We start from the raw sequence: 19,175 nt of genomic DNA, 5'->3' as shown, positions 1-19,175 counted from the left end.
ATATAGGTACAGTATGGACCATATGCTTCTAATTGGGTGATTAATTAGCAAAATGTGAAGAATTAATTAAAAAGGTATAACATGATGGGACAAAACTACATATATGAATGTGAGCAAGCAAGGGACAAGATTAATTGGAGAACGATTTCCATCTCTTTATTATAGCGATATTAAACCAGAGAACCTTCTTATTGGTTCACACGCGATCTCCTATACCCAGGCTGTTGTTTCTTATATATTCATTTGTTTGTTATCCTCACATTGTGCTCATTATTATGGGTTATTTCATTCACTTCTTGATTTCAGTAGTTTGTGTCTAGATTTTCTTTCCTGATTATTTTCATGTTGTTCTCTCTAAATTTTTATTTTTATTTGTCAATTTAATATACATAACATGAAACATATTTTGATCTATGAGGTTTAAGATAATGATACAAAATTTTCGTTCGATGTGTAGATGCAATGTAGATGCAAGAGATTTATAGAGCTTATGATTACTTTTTGAAGAAGGATTATGTGATAAAGGAGAAACATTTGTAAGTTGGTTCTCAATCTACTTCCTCACTTTGCTCCTAATGATCTTAATAGCGTATTTGTGTTAACTTTTTAATTTTTGGGACAAAGCTTTGGTGTTGTTTTGCATATGCTTTTAGTATTGTTCTTTAATTCATGCTCAGCAATTGCAAGAGTCTCAAGATGCACATCATAACATCATACATCCCCAATCTGAATTTCATTCTTCATTGATGGCTATGGGTAGCGGTCATACTCAATCACTGCGAAGTCCTCAATTGTTTATAAAAATTGGTCTGATTCAACCAAACCGAAATTGTTTATATATATATATATATATATATATATATATATATATTTGTAAACAAATTTATGTCACTCACGTTTATATTATTCTTATATATTTGCCCTTGCTTAATCATCCCAATGATATGTTTCAACTTCATTCTAATTTAATTCAACATCCTTTGTTTGACATAGGGATTCTTATTAATTGTCATGACTTCAACAAGGAGATGATTCATTGACTGAAGCTATGATATTCAAAATTCCAGAGGAGAATTTGCTCCATTATAAATTTTTATATTTATAATTATTTGTTGAACTGCTTGGCATTTTGCCAATATGAAATGAATTTTGTCAATATCTCATGCCTCCGCTGTCGCCCAGGTCTGGAGCCACACTAGGGATGATATCAAGTGGTCAACAAACTAGAATGGGAAGTGAGTATTATCAGTCATCTATGCAGGTAGACCTGAACTCACCAAATTCAAACTCTTAGTGCTTAATCATTTTTCCACTTAAATATTACATTTTGTTGCCTTTTGTGTATATAAAGGCGCCATATATATTGTTTAATTAGTGAAGTTCAATTACCCTTTTTGTTAGGGGTGTTCATAAACTGATTCGATCTATTGACGACTGAAAAAATTGATCCAAAAAATTGAAAATAAAAAAAATGAATAGACTGAAAATTTTAATTTAGCTGGATTAGATTTGATTTTAAAAATTGGTGTGATTCAATCCAAACCGAAATTGTTTATACGTATATGTATATATATGTTTTTTTTACACAAATTTATGTCACTCACGTTTATATTATTCTTATATATTTGTAAAATTATCTCATAAATTATACCAATCTATCAAAAATATATTTACAGATAAATTCTTAATAACTATGAGTTAAGATGCATAATTAAGTTTTCAAGTTGTGTAAATTTATTTTTAGTAATGTATATATTTAAAATTTTATATTATAAGTTATATAATAATAGATAAATGAAATGTTTAATGTTTTAAATCATCTTTTATTATATATTTTATTATTTATTTAGTATTTAAAAAAAAGATAGAATAGAGCTGAAAATTGTTCCAATTCAAATCCAATTATTAGATCAAGTCTGAAATTGGATCAGGCCTAAAACTATAAAATTTCAAATCCTAATTCAATATTTCATTTTAATTTTGTTGTATGGTAATTTTTGAGGTATGAAATTTTTTTCCTGTTATAACTTTTTGACAGTGTGGTTGCTAGATTGTCACTATGAACTATATCAATTTTAAGTCAAAACTTGTAATCTAGGAAAGCATTCTGTTTTGTTAGCTTCTGAGATCTTTTGAATTTATCTGAATTTAGTATTTTAAATTGTGAAAAAGTTTAAACTATTTGTGGGCATACATGGGATGGCCATTGCTGATATCTTCTTTAGTTTGGTGTGTTGAAGATTATTTTGATGCGATGATTAGTTGATTATTTGACTGGGTTTGTTGCAGGTTATTATTTATATTGTTTATTATTATCATTTTTTATATGGTCCCTTACAATTGCGTTCAGAGCTTCAGAGTCCTCATAACTTTGTGAATTAGTTTCATCTTTTCTTAGTTTGGACATTAAAGTTTTGTTTGGGTTTCTTGCAGGTTATTATTATTATTGTTATTATTATTATTATTATTATTATTATATAAACAAAGAGAACCCTTTTTATATTTTTCACGAAAGAGAATCTATCTATATTTGTTTGCCCCAGAAATTTGCAAATCTATCTTATTCTTGGTTGTGTTGTGAGCTTGTGATAGAGCTATTTAAGGGGAAATGTCTGGGACATCCAAGGTTGTGCCTGCTCTCCACTCTATCAAATGATATTACACCTTATGCTTCAAATAAGGTACTTTTTGCTACGAATTTCAATTTAATCTCATTTTGATTTTGAAAGTGCTTAAGGATAATAAAATCTTTTTGTTTGGAAGTTTGGAGTTTGGACATTAAACTTTTGTTTGGGTTTGTTGCAGGTTATCATTTATATTGTTTATTATTATGATTATTATTATTTATATGGTCCCTTACAATTGCGTTCAGAGCTTCATAGTACTCATAACTTTGTGAATTAGTTTCATCTTTCCTTAGTTTGGACATTAAAGTTTTGTCTGGGTTTGTTGCAGGTTATTATTTATATTGTTTATAATAATAATAATAATAATAATAATAATAATAATAATAATAATAAACAAAGAGAACCCTTTTTATTTTTTTATTCAGAAGAGAATCTATCTATTTGTTTGCCCCATAAATTTGTAAATCTATCTTATTCTTGGTTGTGTTGTGAGCTTGTGAGGGAGCTATTTAAGGGAAAATGTATGTGACATCCAAGGTTTTGTCTCCTCTCCACTCTATCAAATGATATGACACCTTATGCTTCAAAGAATGTACTTTTGGCTACAAATTTTAATTTAATCTCATTTTGATTTTGAAAGTGCTTAAGAATAATGTCATATACTAATTCAGTTGTATAAATAACTTGATCTTTCTGGAAGAATGTTCAACAAGTTGCTGAATTTTTCCAAAATCTTTTTGTTTGGAAGTTTGGAGTTTGGACATTAAAGTTTTGTGTGGGTTTGTTGCAGGTTATTATTTATATTTGTTTATTATTATTATTATTATTATTATTATTATGGTTCCTTACAATTGTGTTCAGAGCTTCAGAGTACTCAACTTTGTGAATTAGTTTCATATTCCCTTAGTTTGGACATTAAAGTTTTGTCTTGGTTGCAGGCGGATGTAATGGTGGTGACAGAGAGAGAGAGAGCGGGTGACATTGGTCTTTTTGGTCTGTTTTTTTTATATATATTCTTAGTTTAGGTTCTTCAATTCATCATTCTCTTCTCTACGTCTTCGTTTTTCATCAACATTTTTCCTCTCTTCTTTACTTTATCGACACATGATATGTCTTCTAACAACACATGATATGTCTTCTAAAGCATAAGAGGGTTCTAGATGCATTGTGGTGGGCATTGTGCTGTGCAATGATTCTTCTCTTTGTTTATATTCTGAGCAAAGGGAACAACATTGAGTTTAGACCTGCTCTATCCAAGGTTTGGTTTTCATAGATTTATCGTGTTAGGTGTAGCTTAGGATTTTGAGGGGTTTAACTACTGTTTAGTTATTTGATTTTCGGAACGGGAGGTCTGTGAGAGTGAATCAATCCTCCCTTAGTCGTCGCGCCGCATCTTGATGCCTGCGGCCAACATATGATAATTGGCCCTCCTATGTAATGGATGGAATGTCGTAGTCATGTAGATGAAGTTACATTTTACTACAAGAGTTATGATAAAATTTGGAGATTGGCTTAGTAATACCAACTGAATTTTATTTGTATTTTCTTAATTTTACAAACAATGTTTTGTAGTTTGAACACCAACTTTATTATAAATATTAATTTTTTTTTCCTTCAACAATGCATTTCCTTTTATATCTGTCTTGCCAAAAAAAATCATGCTGGCTAAATGACTAAGGAGATGACCCCTGTGCACAAGTTACAGAAATATATAATTATGATCAAATGTCACCAATGTGTTAAATTTAAGTTTCACATTAAATCCCATCCACTCGTTTAATTTAATTTAATGGTTTTTAATAATTCACTAAAGAATGTCACGTGCTCCCTGTTAGAGTCCCTCACATGAACTTTGGTCTCCTTATTTTCCCTCTACATAGCTTTTTCTTTGTTTTCAAAAGTAAATTTCTTTTGTTTTATCTATTTGGACATAAACTGAAGGCTTAACCGGAGAGTTACAAATAGACTTTTGATAGTGATTTTTATCCAATTTTTATGCTTCTTGTACCCTTAAAATAGGTGGTTCTAATATCTTGATTCAAAGCATATAACACTGATTACAAAAAATATGTCACCCAAATTCAAATAGATTTAATTAAGGTTTAAATATTCTTTTAATTTTTATATTTTAGTATTTTTTTTCTTCATCCTTATAATTTTTTTAATCATCGTAAATTATATTTGTTTTATTTTTATTTTTATAATATTTTAGATAATATTTTTTACTATTTAAAATATTATTTAAAGTTTTTTAAATAATAAAAAAATATAATTTATAAAGATTAAAAATAATAATTTTATAAAAATAAAAAACAGAAAAATATTAAATTAAAAGAAAAAAAATTAAAGCTTTAAGTAAAGAACGTCTGACCATGTGAGAAAAAAAGGAAGGCATGGTAGATGAGAAAAGATAAAAGAAAAGATAATTTCATATATTTTTTAGTTCTTATAGTTTTATAATGAATTTTTTAATTTATATAATTTATATTTTAATTTTATTTTAGTCCTTATAGTTTGAAATTGTTTTTTTAGTTTTTATAATTTTTATTTTAATTTTTTTTTAGTTCTTATAGTTTAAAAGTAATCTTTTTAGTTCAATACTTTATATTTTAATTATCTTTTAGTCATTATCATTAAAATATGAATAATATTATCAATTACAATTGACTATAAAAATATTAACAAGTAATTTGTAACTAATTTATTGCAAGATAATTTATAGTTAACTAGTTTTATATATTTTTTATTAAGGACTAAAAGGTAATTAAAATATAAATTATAGGAATTAAAAAGATCACTTAAGAGACTAAAAGAGAATTAAAATATAAATTATAAGAATTAAAAGAATCACTTTTAAATTATTGAGACTAAAAAAGTAAAATATAAATTATAAAATTAAAAGATTAATTTCAAACTATAAAAACTAAAATATATGAATCATCAAATTATAACAACTAATGAATTATTTAATCATTATAAAAAATGTGAGACAGGAGTAACAAGAGATGATGTGATGTGATGTCTTGAGGACTTAGTGAGAGTGCGTGACCTTTTTAACCAGTTATTAAAAGTCATCAGATTAAATTGAAGGCAAAATTATAAAATTGGTCTCTTACTTTATCTTCAATTACGGATTTGTTCTCCTTATAATTTAATTCACAAATTTAGTCTTTCAGTTTTATAAATTCCTGCAAAATTGATCCTGAAAGTCTGATTTGGACGTTGATCGTTAACCTCTGACGTTGACTGCCATGTGTCAATGCCACGTGTCAATGCCTGAGTGGTTTCCTGTAAAGCCTTCATTTTTTTGTAGGTAAAATTACACTTTTGGTCTCTCAGTTTTACTCCAATTTCGATTTTGGTCCGCCTATAGTTTAATTCACACATTTAATCCTCCAGTTTTATAAATTCATTTATAAATTGTTCCTGCAAAATTGGTCTTTTGAGTGATTTAGCCACTGGTGCTAGAGACATGGTAGGTCTTGATAAATCTCGCACTTCTTTTTCATCGCAAGTTTTTCACTCACTTGGAACCTTGAGAAAAATCACTCTTTTTGTCTCTCTCCCACTTCTGGGGTTATTCAACTTGAAAAAATGACACATGAATCCCAACCTGGGTCTGAAATTTTCAGATCTCTTACTTTAACAGATTCTGTAATAACCCCTATTTTTTTTTTTTGCTCCCCCATGTGATATTATGTGTATACGACTAGTTGGAATATGGTTAGAGCCCTTATGTGTTATTGTCTTGAACTTATACTGAATACAGTTAATATAAATCTCGTAACCTTTTTTGATTTTTTTGATAGTCGACAATTAAAAGGAAATATTTTTTCAATTTTTGTTATAGCTATTGCAACTGCCTATCGGAGCTATTGTTTGGAGTTTTATAAGTGGTGTATGTATGACAATGATATTTTTGTTTGAAATTTGAAATACAACTTCTCCAGTAATGAAATTTGGCTGAATTTATAAAGAGATTTATAAAACTTAGGGACCAAATGTGCGAATTAAATTATAAGGGGACCAAAATCGAAATTGGAATAAAATTAGGGGACCAAAAGTACAATTTTACCTACAAAAAATAAAATATTTACTGGGAACTACTCAGACGTTGACACGAGAAAACACACACACACACACTATTTTTTAGGAATATTATTTGTAACTCAAGATTCTTAGAAAACTCAAAATTTGAAGATGTTATGTTTTAAAAATCAAATTTATAATAATTAAAACCTTTTCCTCTTTGTAAAAATCAAAACTAACAAAATACTAACTTTTAGAGACCTAAAAATTAAATTAAATAATATTTACAAAAAATTAAAATATATTTGCAATCCCCTAAACATTATTATAAATCAAACATTGATATAAAAAAATAAATAACCTAGGTAATGTTAATTTGTAGTAAATGAAAAACGTTACACCATATCAATTATTTTTTTTAATACTAAAACATATACTATTTTGTCAGTGGATTAAGTTAGTTTTTAGTTCCCCAATTTTTTAAATTCTTTTGTAATTTTTTTAAATTCTAATTTTTAGTTCCATAAATTTTTTTATAGTCTTTTATTAATTTTTTATTAGTAATTTTAGTTCTTTTAAAAATATTTGTCAATTTTTTATTTCTTTGTTTATTTTATATTTGCAGACTATTTTTGAACCATAAAAATAAATAAGGAATTAAAATAGATAATTTTTTTAGAAAAACTTAAAAATGATGACAAAAAATTAATAAAAGATTAAAAATTATCAAAAAATATTTTGAGCGACAAAAATTATAATATAAAAAAATTGAAATATTAAAATCTTAATTAATCCTATCTTGTTTTATCATTAAATAATTAAAGACTCGGGTAGAAAGAGGAATGAAATCTTCACCAAAAAAAGAAAGTGGAATAAAATACGAAGCCGCAGCAGAAAGCAAAGAAAACGACGCAGTTTAATTTGGTATTTAGCGAAGGCAACGAAGAAGAAAACGATGTTGGCGGAGAGCGATCACTACAGGGTGGAGTTCAGAGCGTGCAAGGACGACGCGTGGTACACGGCGCGCGTTTCGCTGGAGGGAGAAACTCTGACAGTGAAGTACTTGAACCTCCCTGACGAATACGACAACGCGTTTCGAGCCTCCGAGTTTGGGGAACGCTTCAGACCCCTCTCCAAACAGGTTCAGGACAGCGAGTGTCGTTCACTCCCGTACCTCTCTTGTTGTCGTTTACTTGCGTCATTAAATAAATAGATTGGCAACACGCGTAATTTGGAAGTATGAACTTGTTTTCTTATCACCCAAAAGGAAACATTTTTCTTCTTCTTTTGATTGTGTAGTGTAGCTTTTATTAGGAAGTAGGGACCATCTTGCTATAGCACTATAGCAGTCAAAATCACATGTCAACATTTAGGATCATATGATTTTGTTTACTAGACTTGTACAATTGAGTCATATTCTAAATGATTGGCTACAAGTAGGACTGTGTCAAGTAAATTTGACATTGTCCCATTGCCATGGTAAATTGTTGGAGTTACAACTCAGAATGTGGTTAACAAAATGGCCTCTTGGCCTATTGATTTTATGGATGGGCTGAGTTGTGACACAATTTGAATGGACTGATGGGTGTCTGGCTTGAAATGAAAAATATGGTCCATCTAGACCTGGCAACTTGTGTTTTATGCATTTAGGTTGATTGTGTATTTGATTTTCTTCTCTGATCTGTTCAGTTTCTTTTACGAAGATTTGCTTTGCTCTTTATTTTTGCTTGATCTCTGGTCTTTGACAAAGTCGTTGCTCTAATTCTACTGATGAATTTCTTCATAATTGATGTTCTATGGAACATTGATTCTTTTTTTCCTTTGGTCATTTTACTTCTGCAGTGATCTATTGCTATGGCCATGAATTAAGAACAATATGACATTCCTATTTTTGTTGTAACCTATCTCTTCCTACTTATAATGCCATAGCTATTTTTTTTAGTTACAAATATTTTCATGTGAATCCTTATGTATTACTTCTTTTATGATATAATTCTTATTGTAGTTGAGCTATTACTATCCTCCTTTAAGTTTTATGGTCAAACGACTCAAATCCTTGGGAGCCCTTGTTTGATCCTATGTAAAATTGCTTATCTGACAAACTTGTTTTTTGTTTTTTTCTCTACCCTTATGCATGTTCGTACATTGGCCTATATGCTTTACACCCATATATCATTTTTATCACCCTTTGCTTTTATTTAGTGTGGTTGTTCTTTATATTATTTATGACGTTCTATAATATAATTCTTCAAACTTTTTCCTCAGATTTTCATTTGGTTTTTGTTTTCTTCGTTCATTTGGTTTGTAGTTAGTTGTCATGACATGGAAGATAGGGTTCTTGAAGTAACAAAAACCAATGTGTGTATGATATTGATTGCAAATATTGACAGAGTTTTATGTCCATCAGCAATTACAGAGATCTTACATAGACATACTTCAGTATCAGCTAGTGTCTTCATTTTTCTGAATTTGTCATTGGAGGTATATACTTGGGGAGCCATTGTGTTGGATTCTGAAAAAGAGTTCCAAGAGCTGTGTGACTTTTTGAATAATCCCAACTGCATCGTAACATCTTCAACTGGTAGGTATTTTGTATGTATAGTTATTAATATGATGTTTGCCCTATAGATTTCAAGCACAATCTACTATGGCTTTTCATTGTTGGTTGTTCAACTGTGAAAAGTAAACGTCTGTGTCAATCAACTTAATGTTGAAACAAGGCTTGCCAATTTTTTTTGTAGTAATTATTTAATTAGTTTAACTAACTATGCTTACAAAATTCTGTATGTGTTGTATGATTGTTTTTATTTGCTATTTAACTACCTTTTTCTAGGCCATGGGTGATACTTGAAAAGCCAGTGGGGCTCAAAAACATTAAAGCATCAATAGGAAGATTGGTGCATGTTACAAAGGTAGCTATTATGCACAAACATCTCTTCTCCTTCTTGCCAACAAAATGAATAGTTCCAGGTTTAGTAGTGGAGCATGGTGATTGGTCAAGACTAGGATTGCCACATGGTCAAACTAAGGCACCATGTAAATCATTAAATTTATTGATGAAGTTGTAGGGGCATTTGGTTCACCAGAGGGACTGTGAACATAATGAGAATACATGCCATGCCATCATTGATTCTGAAAATCTGATTCTCATATTCTGACTCAACTTTATAGTTTTAGACATATTAATTGTATCACCAAGTTTACTTCAGTAGGTTCTGTAGTGGACTCCTGAAGTTGTTTAGAGGGAAAATGATGACCAAAGTTTTAAATTACAGATGTGGTCACTTTTTATTGCTATTCTTGATCGGCTGATGTGATTGGATTGTAGTTGCAAACTGCTTTTTAAGACCTTGATAATAACCAAGGGTGATTCTCCGCATGTTTCCTCACTGATAATTATTTTGCTTTTGCAGAATATATTACAAAAGGGAAAGAGTGGAACGAGCAACAATTTGAAGGTTGTACACTCAAGAACTCAAGAATTCAAGATAGCTAGTGACATGAGAGATTTGTTTTTGGAATTTTTTAATCACCAAGAGCGGCTACACAAGAGGCTTGCACTTGAGGAGAGAAGGGTATGTAGCTGATGAACAACTTGCTTAATTGTGCTGATATTGTAATTTGTAAATATAACTACTAAAATAGAAGTCTGTTAGGTATCATTCAAACTTGTCCCCATAGAGCTTAGTAGGAGCTATGTGCGACAAGAAATCATCAATTTTGGTACATACTGCAAAAGAGACAAACTCGTTGCTGTTGTTCCATATGTGAAGATGAAAATTATATCTAGGCTTCTTGATCTTGTCAAAAATCACTGTATATTGATTACTGAGATGGTAATTCACACATCTATGCCCTTGATCAAGATTGTTGCATTGTATTCAACTGGATCAACATAATTGATATTGATATTAAATGGTTTCATAACAAAGCAAGATTGACATATTCACATGTGGAATTTTTCCATAACAAAGGAAGTAATGCTTTCCTTAATAGCATTATATGGTTTATCCATAGCTGTAAGCTGTACATTAGAAATTTAGGATCTTGAGGCTGTTCATTCACAAATAGGATCCTCATTGCTCATGGTGGAAGATCATACTGTTAGCTTCCAATAACCACTTTTTATAGTAGAGCTAGCACTGAATTCTCAACATCTATCCGGGTTTAGCCAGCACTTGTGTTTTCTCCTACAATAAATTGCCCATTCGAGACAGTCAAATATAGATAAATCCTCTATTTTTACAATTTCTCATGTCAGCTTACCCGTCTTAATTACCATATTCTGAAGGGTGGGGGCGGGGGAGTTTCAAGGGGAGGGAATAGGGGAAAGGGTGGCAGTTAGGTCTTTTTAGTTTACTTGTTTGGGGGGTTTAACTAGCAACTTAAGGGGGTGCCAGGATTGAAAGTGGGATACTTGTGGGGTTATTATATATGATTACGTGCAAACTGGTACGGATGGGTAGTTTAGGATGGTTAGAATTTTGATTGGATCTATGTTTACTTGTTAAATAGAAAGATATTTATTGGGGTTATAATGCAATCCCTAAATTTACAGATAATGGGAGTGTGTGTTTTCTTCAATAAGGTGAGGGAAAAAGTGACAAAGAAGGAGAGTGCATTTACAAGGGTAATTTAGGAAAATAAAATGAAAAGGAGACTGTCTTAGTAAAGAGGGTAAGTGAATATAACAATTGTCTAGTAAACTTGCATGCTCCAACTTTGCATTCCAACATTGAAAATGAGGAGTGTTTATGAGTTGGGATCAATTGATTCAGATTCTTTTCTATTTGGATTGGACCTAAGTCGAATCAATTGAAATTTAATATTGATTGGTTCATATTCTTTAAACCCGAACCAAATCATATATATATATATATATATATATATATATATATATATATACTTTTTTTAATGCTTAACTTAATAATGTGTTCTTTTGAATTTTTTTTATTGTGTTTTACTTTATTTTGCCTTCAAATCAAGGTTTATGCTGCATAATTAGGTTTATTTACTTTTTATTAAAACACGTGTTCTCGCACCCCCTCCCCCCAACTCGAATCAACCCATTCTTTATCGGGTAAGGCAAAACATTATTGGAATCCAAACCAAATCGAATTAATTAAAATCAATTAGTTTAGATATTATTTTCTTCCAAAACTGATTAGTGAACACCTCTATTAAAATATTGATTGTACACCTTAAAAATAGGACGTGTTAGTGGAAACAAAAGAGTGTATAAAAAGAAAAAGGATAATAATGACATAATATAATAGAAAATAAAAAGAAAAATAGAGAATTTGTGTAAAGCAGTGATAAATTGACCGTTCTTGTATGATAGAAAATTCAAATTCAAATGTGCAAAAAATATGATAAATTGGTTTTGTAAGACATTAAATTTGTGAGATAATTTTGACATTAAATTGTAATATTTAAGAATCAATTTTATAATAATTTATATTTTTCAAAAATTAATTTAATATTGTGTTGTAAAGTTAAGAACTAATTTGTCATTAAATTATTTGACAAACTAATTTATTGTACTTTTTTGTACATTCAATAGTACATGAATTTTTTGTATCTTTCAAGGATCAATTTATTATTATCTCATAAGACAAAAATAGATATTTACCCTTAATGTTTTGAACATGTTTTTTTTCATGAAAAGAAAACAGAACTCATTCGGATGTAGCAAAAGTGGTTTAATAATGTATCCCTTCAACACATATGTAGCACACTGAATAGTGAATTAATCATTAACACTTCATGGCAAATTTACCACAGAGGGACCCTTTTACAAACTATTTACTAAACAGGGTCCCTTCTGAAAGTATTAACGGAGGGGGTCTCTTTTGCAAAGGATGCCGCTATCATCAATGGCGAGACCAATGATGCCGCCATCACCACTGGCGAGAAGGGTGCTGATGTGGCTGCCATGCGAGGGTGCTGCCAGCACCAACTGCGATACAGGTTCCACGTGCACAAGCCGCCAACATCAATGGGGAGACATGTGCCAACGTGGATCAGTCCCGCCATTGCTTCCTGCGAGACCAACGTGGACCAGTCCCGCCATTGCTTCCTGCGAGACAGGTGCAATTGGATTTGCTTCCTGCAAGACACACAGGTGCTAGCTAGGGCACCGTTGGTGAGCCATTTGCAGGCTAGGGCATTGCTGAGCCATTTGCAGGCTAGGGCTTGTAGTTGTGCAGGGGTCACATGCATACAGTGTTGCTTGCAGAGGGTCACATGCATGCTTTAATGGCCAGACTTCGTATAATTTTGGCTTGGTCACATGCATGCTTTAATGGTCAGACTTCGTGTAGTTTTCGTTTAAATAGGAGCACCTTATAACTTGAAATTTCACATTCCTGAAAAGAGAAAGAAAGGCAGAAACGTTTTGTTTGAAGTTTGTTGATTCCATCTTCAAAGTTCTATTTATTTATTTAAAGTAAGGATTTTTTGTATTTATTTAAAGGAAGGATTTTTTATTGAGTCAATTTTTTAGAAGCCTTCTTTCATTCTATTTCAACTTAAATTTTTGAATAATTTGTATCATTTACAAATTGTTTATTTTGAAGTAATAAATTTTGTAGTTAAAATCAAATTTGAAGCTGAAATTTAAGTGTAGTAATTTTTTGAATTAGATTTTTTATTTGAAAATTATTACCAGTAATTATTTGTAAGCCTCTTTTTTGATGGTTTTTGTGTCTGAAATTTTTTTTAAGTGTAACCCTTCCATTTATAAGCCTTTGTTGATGGTATTTCAACCTTAAGAATATTTATATGTGATACTTCCAGATTTTGAAGTTGAGGAATTTTTCATAAATTATTTAATTAGAGTAATATTTTTTTAAAAATAAAGTATGAATGTCAAGTTTAAGTTTAATAGAGCAAACAAATAAATTTTTTTATTTTTATCATTGACAAAATATTAGTTGAAGTAATAATTTTTTTGTTAGACTAAGATTTGAAGGTAAAGTTTAAGTGTAGTAATTTTTGGAATTAGAATTTTTATTTTAAAATTATTATGAGTAATTATTTGTAAGCCTCTTTGTTCATGGTTTTTGTGGCTTAGAAATTTGACGTGTGACCCTTCCGATTATAAGCTTTTGTTGATGCTATTTCTAACTTAAAAATATTTAGAGGTGACTCTTCCAGTTTTTTAAGTTAAGGAATTTTTTTTGAATTATTTAATTGGAGTAATAATTTTTTTGTTAGAATGAAGTATCAATGTCTAGTTTAAGTTTAATAGAGCAAGCAAATAATTTTTTTTATTTTTATCATTCACAAAATATTTAATTGAAGTAATAATTGTTTTTCTTAGAAAAAAAATTTAACGTGAAGTTTAAGCGTATTAATTTTTGTAATTAGATTTTTTACTTTGAAGTTATTTTAATTATGTTTAATTATTTACAAGCCTTTGTTGATGGTTTTTCAGGCCTTACAAATATTTACGTGACTCCCTTCTAGTTTTTTAAGTTAGAATAAAATTTTAATATGTAGTTTAAGTTTAAGTTTAAGTTTAAGTTAGCAGATGAAGCAAGCAAATACACTTATTTATTTTAAAACTACTGTTGTTATGATTAATTATTTTTAATTTTGTTCATATAGGTATATCATGAATTCGGTTATTAAAGTGTTGTATTTCAACGGAAGAGTATATGAAGAGAATGATGGTGTAATATTTGAAGGCAGTAAAAAGACGATTAAGATTAAACGTGGAATTAGTTTCAATGCTTTGAAAAAAAATTGGAGATAAGGTAAAGTTATAAAATAATGAAATTATTTCTACTATATGTTATAGATTTTTAGTTTCAGGAAAATATGTTGCCTTGCAAATTTGTGATGACGAAGATGTTGAAACTATGATCGATAGTTTTCAACAACAACAACAAATATCAGTTCTAGAATTGTACATAGAAAAGGATGATGCTGGTGGTTCTATGTTTCATTCTGCAAACTCTGTTACGTCATGTGGACATAATTTATCTCATAATGAGTCGGAACTGCCAAGAAATATAAGCAATTTACATGATGATGAAGATGATGATGATGATTATCTTGCGTCTAACTCATACGTTGAAGAGTCTTTGGATGAAGATGATAGTGTTGATGGAATATCTAATACAGACGATGAAGTCACCGACATCATTGAACTAGTTTTAATTGTTCACCCAACAGAAGATATATTTTATTAAATAAAAAATTAGTTGAATACATCTATCTTTTTATGAGAACTGTATTTAATGGTAACTAAATACAAGTAGTTTATTGACCTGATTTTTTCTTTGAAATTATTAGGTGTACAAGGATTTGAAAATCCATTTTGGAATGATGTTTTGCATTTTAACAATATCAATTGGAGTCATCTGGACGAGGAAGACATTTGCGGTTTGGACATGCCATCGACTTTTAATGTTGGACAAAAATTATATGTTGGCATGGATTTTGACAGTAAAGATGCGATAAAAAATGCACTAAAATAATATGTGATGAAGTTGCATCAAAGTTTTAAGGTTGTTGAAATGAAATCACACAAATATATCGTTTGTTGCCCCAACAACAGCGCATAGTCTCCTTGCCCTTTTTATATGAGAGCAATTTTATCTAAAAAAACTGATGCATGGAAAGTGACACAATGGGGTGGACCGCACACATGTCTAAATATGAGTATGACACAAGACCATGAGAATCTTGATTCAGATTTAATTGCGATTTGCATAGTAGGTACGTTTTTGATGTTCATATTATCCTACTTTTGTGTTATTTGTTATTTTAATTTATTATTTGAATTACAGACATGATCAGAGAAGATCCATCAATAAAAATTTCATTGATTCAAGAAAGGATAAATAGTGAATTTTCCTATAAGGTTTCATACAGAAAAGCATGGATGACGAAACAAAAGGCAATTGCAATTGAATATGGCAATTGAGAATAGTCATATGCGAAACTTTCGTCATGGCTTACACACATGCAAAATCATTCTCCTGGCTCTTATTTTCAAATATTACATGACGATTTTATTGTTGGTAATAGGGTGAGTCGCGAACATCGTCAGTTTCATAGAGTATTTTGGACATTTGGTCAATGTAAAGAGGCTTTTAAGTACTGTAAGCCAATTATACAAGTTGACGGCACACATTTATACGGGAAATACCGTGGGACCTTGTTAATGGCCACATCACAAGATGGAAATGGTGGTGTTCTTCCTCTAACATTCGCCGTGGTCGAAGGTGAAACGTTAACAACATGGTCATGGTTTTTGGTCCACTTGCGAGAACACGTTAGAGATAAGAATGAAATTTGTCTAATATATGATCGTCACGCGAGTATAAAGTCTGCTGTTGCTAACAAAGCACTTGTTGGCAACCTCCCCACAGTTATCATGTGTACTGTGTCTGACACATAACAAACAATTTCAATTGCAAATTCAACAACGCAAAACAAAAAGAGATGTTCAAGAAATTGGGTAAGGTTTATTTTATACATGAAGTTAATTTAAGTTTCATATCTAACTACAACTTTTGATGGTAACAAATTTGATGCAGCGTACACTCCTTGCAAGCATGTGCTTGATCAAAATTTAGAAAAATTTCGTCAATTGAGTCTAGCCATAGCAACATGGATTGATCGCATTTCAAAGGAAAAATGAAGCATGACTTACGATACATCTGGACAAAGATATGGTCACATGTCAACCAACCTCTCAGAATGTATGAATAAGGTGTTGAAGGATTGTTGCAGCATACCGATAACAGCATTGGTCAAGTCAACATATAGTAAGTTCCGAAAGTACTTTGTTGATCGTGGTCGCCAAGCCCAAAGACAATTAAATGAAGGACAAGTATATTGTTCTAAGCTTGTTAAAGAACTTAGAAAAAATCAAGAACAAGCTTGTTCGCACATCGTTCGCGTGTATGATATCCACTCGACAAGGTTTGAAGTAGAGGAGACCTTCAATCCTATAACGCAACGTGGCGGACAAAAGTGGGCAGTTAACTTGAATGACCATTATTGTCAATGCGGAAGGTATTCTGCGCTTCACTATCCATGTTCACACATTATTTCAGCTTGTGGTTACATGGGCATGAACTACTACCAATATATAGATGTTGTTTACACAAATGAGCACATCTTAAAAGCATACTCCGCACAATGGTAGCCTCTTGGGAATGAAGCGACAATTCCTACTTTTGATGATGCATGGACACTTATCACCGACAAAAATGTAGTAGATGTGGAGTAGAAGGGCACAATAGGCACCGATGTCCAATACAATCTGACCGTGGGAGTAATTCGTTTAATTGATTTATGTATGTTAGATGAGTGACTTGTATTGGTTGAGGTTCTGTTCAATGTATTTACTTTGTGGTGTTCAATGAAATCGTCAGTTAGTTATTTTTGAATGTGTACTTTTGTCAGGAAATTTATACATTACTTATTTTCAAAATTGATACTAAAGGAGAACTATCTACAATGTTGTAGTTAAGGGTATTCAAATTGATACTAAAGGACAACTATCTACAATGAAAAACTATGGACTTAGTCATTATGAACTATCTGGAACAAGGACTAAACCCTAAACAATAACACCTAAGTTTTTTTTTTAATATTAGTTATTTTCTTAATAATAAATAAGTTTTTTTTTAATATTAGGTGTTCATCGTTAGTTAGTAACATTAGTTATTTTCTTTTGTCTACCTTAGTTTTTTTTTAACTTATTTATTATTATAGTTTGATGCGTGACATAAACTGTATCCATTAGTAAGCCTTAATAAACTGCATACGATAGATTAAGTGTTAAATTCAAATGAGAAATATACAACAACATATTTAAACAGAGACATGAAAATCATTCATTATGATGTCCGTGATGACGTGAGGATGTGCCACATGGTCGATCCCATCTTCGAGCTTGGCGATCAGGATTTCTTCTGCCCCGATGTCTCCCCGCTTCTATTTGGTTAGCCTCAGCAGAAAATTTGTGACGCAAATCAACACCTAATAAGTCACCCACATTAGGTATTAGTCCCGGTACATTCCATTGTGTACCTAATGGGGCATTAGGTGTTGGAATTGGGCCATGATATTGCTGTGAAGGGGTCATAGTCGGCCATGAAAAATGAGGATGTGTTTCCACAACACCACCAAACAAATGTTCGCTTGCAGAAGTATCAGTGTGATGACCTTTAAAAGGATACTGATACATCTGTGTCGGATACTGAGCAAATGTTTGTGGCATGTAATTCATTCCATGGCCACGCTCCGCCATTTGTTGGAAATATTCTTCTGCTTCAACAGCCTCCCTTCGTCTGCCTATGCCCTGAGTTTCAACACTTGACTGAAGAATGTGAAACTCTTGTGCTGGAAATTGATGCTCTGATGCTGGACCATGTGACACAGGCTCAGTGATTCTCTCTTGCTCTTCGGATAAAATCATTATTTTCTCCACATAAGGCACGATATCATCAACTGTCCATGTATTTCTCCCTTGAGGAGACACCATGTATTGTAATGTCTCCGCAACTTCAGCATGTAATTATTAGGGTCAAAAAATTAATGGTCATCATTAAAAAAAAAACATTTAAAGTTAAATATTCAAAAAACAAATAAATACTAATGTAGTTGTGTTTGCATTTTGTGGGTTAACAAAAATCTTTGTTTTTCGCCTATACCAGACCATGTAGTCAGAGTTAAAGCTCAATAGGCCCTCTTGTCGGGGATAAGTGTCAACCCTAAAAGCATGGCGATTGTTCCACTGATCAATCATTGGGGCAGACAATTGCCCCCAATTTTTGTCATGTTTTCCTTTCAGTGTTATGCCATGAATATTCAAGGGTTGCGAAGGAGACCCTGGAATTGGTTGCTGCATTCCAAATTGTCTCAATACTCTATCCGGTTGGTGCCACTCAATAACTTGGAAACAAATTAGTGGCACCACCGCGAAACATGCGACACTTCCGACTATACAAATGGGAGGCAACAATGAGATAACAGTTGTTGTGTAAGGCTCCCACACAAACTGCATATAACAACATAGTTTTCAACATTTTAGTAAAATAACACATATTATTTTTTATTTACAAATACAATACCATGTTCTTACCTCATGACGTTTCTTAATATCTAACTTGCGACGAAAAACTCTCACATCATCATTGCTGATATGTTGATTTCCACGTCGGAGCCACCTACAAAGATTAAAATTTAATATACCCTAAAACCATTTATTCTTTTGAAATGAAAAACGCTTTTAAAAATGACTAACCTGTGCCCGAGTGGTTTATTTTCTACTAGGGAAGGAGTCCTTTTTGGAGCTAAAGTTATACATCGTTCTCATTCCGATTGATTTAGTTTTATAATCGGTGGCACTGCACATCTCTCTGTATAAAAAAGCAAGTACGGCAGGTCCCATGCATATGTGTTACAGTCTCTAAAGTCACGTAAAAATTGAAGGTACCTTAGGGAAACTTTGTTACTGCTTTTGTTAACGAACAAGACACCTCCAATGAATCT

General features: G+C 31.3%; 1 long non-coding RNA gene across 1 annotated transcript; it reads left to right on the top strand.

The window, feature by feature from the left end:
* Window positions 1–7,521: 7,521 nt before the first annotated feature.
* On the top strand, window positions 7,522–10,583 carry LOC114387336. Its single transcript, XR_003661294.1, has 3 exons — window positions 7,522–9,237; window positions 9,490–9,568; window positions 10,070–10,583. It is a non-coding gene; the product is annotated as an uncharacterized LOC114387336 (long non-coding RNA).
* Window positions 10,584–19,175: the final 8,592 nt, after the last annotated feature.

The sequence above is a fragment of the Glycine soja genome, chromosome 15, assembly GCF_004193775.1.
Source record: "Glycine soja cultivar W05 chromosome 15, ASM419377v2, whole genome shotgun sequence".
Taxonomy (NCBI): domain Eukaryota; kingdom Viridiplantae; phylum Streptophyta; class Magnoliopsida; order Fabales; family Fabaceae; genus Glycine; species Glycine soja.
The sequence above is the reverse complement of the archived record's forward strand: the minus strand, read 5'-3'. Positions and strand labels throughout refer to the sequence as shown.